The sequence below is a fragment of the Elephantulus edwardii genome, unplaced genomic scaffold (assembly GCF_000299155.1).
Source record: "Elephantulus edwardii isolate Elephantulus edwardi_28Jun2011 unplaced genomic scaffold, EleEdw1.0 scaffold00014, whole genome shotgun sequence".
Classification (NCBI taxonomy): domain Eukaryota; kingdom Metazoa; phylum Chordata; class Mammalia; order Macroscelidea; family Macroscelididae; genus Elephantulus; species Elephantulus edwardii.
This window is the reverse complement of record NW_006399764.1, coordinates 10878464-10883199: the sequence shown is the minus strand read 5'-3', so window position 1 is coordinate 10883199 and position 4736 is coordinate 10878464. Positions and strand designations below refer to the sequence as shown.

At 43.3% G+C, this 4736-nt stretch overlaps 1 pseudogene; it reads left to right on the top strand.

Moving 5' to 3' along the window:
- Positions 1-1351, top strand: part of LOC102844684 — a 2168-nt pseudogene extending 817 nt beyond the window's left edge.
- Positions 1352-4736: the final 3385 nt, after the last annotated feature.

Sequence of the window (4736 nt, the reverse complement as noted above, 5' to 3'; positions counted from 1 at the left end):
ATTCACAAAGCATGTTCACAGTTCCGTTTTTTAAAGTTTCATTTAATTTTTATTGGGTAAAACTTCTTGAATTTGTTTTTAAAAACAAAATCATCCCAAAGGCGCGCAGTTTGAATCCACCAGATGCTCTGCTGGAGAAGGAGGGACAATCTCTTCCTGTGCCAGTCAGATCCTATTTGACAGTACACAATAACAAAAAATAAAAACAAAATCAATGCTTTATAACAAAATTGAAGAATTGATGGTAGAACTTACTCATGCATTCATTTGCCTCATGTCACATGTATATCTTAAGTGACAGACTGTATATTTGCTGTTAAGAGGATTTATGTATTAAGTTTTGTTCAGACACGAGTTACAGTGTTGGTGGCTCTGAATAAGCAACATATATTGAACACCTTGAAATAGAGATATAAAACATTTGTGTATTGGTTGGTTGGTGGGTGAAAATGTTGTGACCAGAGGCTCACAGAAATTTCCTCAGGAACAATGGTCTATCGTCTCTTATTCAGTGTTTATGGTTTTACAGAATATGGTTTACATATTGAAAACACAAATCAATTGTATTGTGCATTGTAATATGCTGGAAGGTTGTTTTTGGAAAGTAGGAACAGCATACAAAAGGTATTCAGTCACCACGAGGTACGTTGGGTCTGCTGGACCGCGTGGTAGGTAGGTGCTCTGAGTTCATCTCCTTTCCTCACCCATTGCACTGAGTTAAAGGTCCTTTGTGATTATTCTGGTTTGGATCTCAGCTGAGGTGCACATGCTGTGGCAAGTTGCCTTAGACAGCACTGTGTCTTAAATGACGGAGATCACTGCTTCACTGAAGTCTTTCAACAAACTGTGAGGCTTTAATTTATCTTCATTTACAGTTTGAATGATCTTTCTCTCATACCACTGCATCTAGTGTCCAGATTTACCACTGTTTGAGAAAAAGAGACATCAGATAAGAAAACTCAGTCTAAAAGGCAGCCACCTCCAGAATAACCAGGTCAGTGTCCTCCACCAGACCCTCCAGCAGATCTTCCAGCTCTTCCACACACAGGCTGCCTCTGCTGCTTGGAACACGACCCTCCTGGAGCAGCTCCGAAGTGGACTCCACCTGCAGCTGGAACACCTCGAGACCTGCTTTGTGCAGGAAATGGGAAAGGAGGAATCGGACCTGGCAATCGATGGCCCCACACTGGCTGTGAAGAGGTACTTCCATGGAATCCATCACTATCTGAAAGGGAAGGTATACAGTGACTGTGCCTGGGAGGTTGTCAGAGTGGAAATCAGGAAAGCTTTCCTATTTTCATCAACAAACTTGTAAGAAAGAAGAAAGGATGGAGACCCGAATTCATCTTGACCCCTTCATCCCTAACTGCACTTGACATAACTGCATTCTCAGTTTGAGGAGCTTACTTGAAAAGTGCTAATGTGGCACTGAACCTATTTTCAGAAAAGGTACTTAATATCCTCCATTATTCGGAAATTCCTCTTTAAAGGCTGTCCTACAAAATCCCAGGGCAACCCGACATAAGGCAAAGCACAGAGACTAGATTGTGCAAGAAAGCCTTTGCAAGGAATAAAGGGAATCTGAGCTCAAGAGGTAGAGGAAACGTGACTTTCGCCAGGCTGGCCTGGCTGGTCTGTTTCCACTGTCCTTCTTGGTGTTCTTTTAAACCGATTGTCTCTTAAAGGCATCTGGGCCAGGCTCTCTCTGGAGGCTATATTTACATTGGGTGGGTCCTAAGAAATATATAAAATGTTACTTGAAGGGTCACCCACAAATATATTATCAAGAGGCTCAGATGCTCAGGAGAAATTTAGACTAGAAGTATCCTGAAGGGAGCTCTGGTGGCCTAGTGACAAGAAACTGCACTGCAATCCCAAAGGCACATGGTTTGAATCCACCAGCTACTCTGCTGGAGAAGGAGGGGCAATCTCTTCCTGTACCAGTCGGATCAGATTCAACAGAACACACACACAACATGACAAATAATAAATAAAAATAATTTTTAAAAAATTTATAAAAGGAAGTATCCTGAAAAGAAAAAAAACATGGGAGGTCTCACACCACTTAATCAGAACTATAACTTCCTATTTGTGTCAGGAATATTGTCAACATTCTATGCAGCATCTTAGTTTTATTCATTCAGCTCCCTTGCAGGTTTTAGAGGCTCATATTAAATGGTTGTGGGTTCCCTAGAGGTAGTGCCCACTCTGAGGTTCTTGAATATAAAACATTAAATGTAAGCGAGACACAATCCTGATATTTTCCCAGGCTTCTTTTTATTCCTCATCTCCCTGTGTTCTAAGAACTTAGTACATAGCCACGCATGCAATAATGCTCCCTGAAGAAAAACTCAGGTAGGTCAAAGAAAAAAAGATGACTTCAAAATATACCATCTCTGGCCTGCAGGTCCTTTTCTTGTATCCTCATCTGTCAATGAAGAAGACCACAGGCCATGAGAGAGTCTTCTGGTTTAGCGTGTGTCAGGGGGTAGGACACTCAGTTCTCCCACTGTTCCATAGCAACACTGAGTTCTACTCAGCCATGGGTTGACATATTTGGGATTACACATGTCTTCTAAGGCCAACAATTCCCTCCTCAGACTCCAGAAAACACTGAGTCAGTAAACTTCACATATTCTAAAAGCAGAACTGAAGTGTGGGTGCATCTCGAAGCTCTAGTTCAGAAAGGTCAGGAGCAAGGCCCATGATAGGTTGGTGGAGAATGGCTTCCACCCAACCCCAAGGTCCTTTTCTGTTCCTGATGAAGAGGCTGAAAAGATAAGCCCATTTTGCAGCTGCTATTAGCTTAAGCCTTAATGAAAATGCTCAACTGACCACTAGTCTCTGTTCTTTCTCCTCTGTGACAGGAACTAGTACAAAGAGTGTAGAAGTCCTAAGTTCAAGGCAGGTGGAGGCCAAAAGGAAAGCAAAAGTAGATGCAAGTCCTTAGTCAACCCATAGTGCAAAGAGAATGTATTTTCATCAGGTGTGTGAGAGACACATCCATATATATTGAACTCTCAGCTCACTCCCAAGCTACTGGAAAGAGCAGAATTCCAAGCTAAGGACACAGAACTTGACCCAAGGCCTGAGTATATGTGCTTAATCTTTCATCTATTACAAAGCTCTTCCGTCTATCGCAAAACAGATCAACCTTGAGAGAGTTCATGCATAAATTCATTGACCAGGAGAAAGAAGTTTAAAAAAAAAATTCTTAGAAAAACTCCATTCTCCAATGGGCACTGTGCTGGGTACGCTTCTGGGGGATATTGTTGAGATGGGTTCATAGGATGGGTGAGGCTGGGCCAAGGAACAGGCTGGTTGTCAGTTAAAGATCTGCTTTGTTTGTGGGGTTCACTGTCTTGAAGCAAATTTGGGATTCAGAATTAAATTCTTCCAACTGACTGAGCATACCTTGAAGAAAGCAGACATTTCCTATGGAGTATCTACATGGTGTGTGGCCAGATGACTCCACTGGAGGGCACAGGGATCTCACAGGCTTCAGTGATGGGATGGCTTATAGCCCCTGCAGGAAGATGAGGCAGTTAATAAGGAACTGAGTGTAGAAAAGGAACAACACCCATGCAGAGAAAGAAATGACCTAGCTAGTGAGGGGTGATCTTGATTTCCCCTAACCCATCTTCATCAAACATGTAACATACGTGCATGTGTGGGCATGCTCTGATGGTAAAGCTACTATTTCTCTAAATTTGTTTTTTCTTTCTCGGAATCCATCCTGAATCTACAGCTGACAATCTCGTGCGCTGATTCTAGGCGTCCAGCCGCTCACTAAAGGGACGTTGTTGTTATGTGTCTTCGAGTCTCCTGTAACTCACAGCGATCCTATGTACAACAGCTCTGAACCCCGCCCTGTCCTGAGTCAATCTAATCATCTCTGACAGACCCAATCCCACTTCTCCAGTCACTGAGTCAATCCATCCCATCTGAGGTCTTCCTCTCCTGCACTGTCCCTCCACCCTTCTAAGTGTGATGTTCCTCTCCAAGGACTGGTCCCTCCTGGCCACCTGCCCAAAGTATGTGAGACTGACCTTCAAAATCCTTGCCTCCGGGGAGCAGCTTGGTTTCAGCCTCTCAAGGACTAAACTGTACGTTCTCCTGGCAGTCCACAGTATGTTCAATACTCTTTTCCAGCATACATTATTGGTGTTGTTGTTGCTGTTTAAGTGCTGTCTGAAGGAGAGTCCTCAACACTTGAGTGTCTTTCATCCTCTTTCCAGGTTCATAGGGTTTCCGGAGACAAGCTATTACAGAAGTGGATGCCCCTCCTCCTTCCAAGCTTGTTTTAATCGGGGAGCTCCACCCCACTCTCTGTCCGCATTGGGTAACCAACCATTAACGCATTTGACACATCAGTGTCACAGTGTTCAGCCTCACAGCAACCACAAGTTACGGCTGTATGGCATATTATATTATTATTATTCTTTATAATCATCATCATCATTAGTTTTTTCTCAGCAGCATACTTTTGTAAAATAACTTGATAAAGCATTATGTAAAAACCCACCCACTGCCATCAAGTTGATTCAAATTCATAGCGAGTAGAGCCGTGTAGACTGCTTAAACCTCCCCATGGGGTGTCAAGGCTGTGAACCCTCCCTGAAGTAGACCGTACACCTTTCTCCCCCACTGCTGGGTTCAACCACTGACCCTCTGGTTAGCAGTCGCAGTCTTCAGCCACTGCACCACTAAGGTGGGTGTATGAGAAAAGTAAAGCA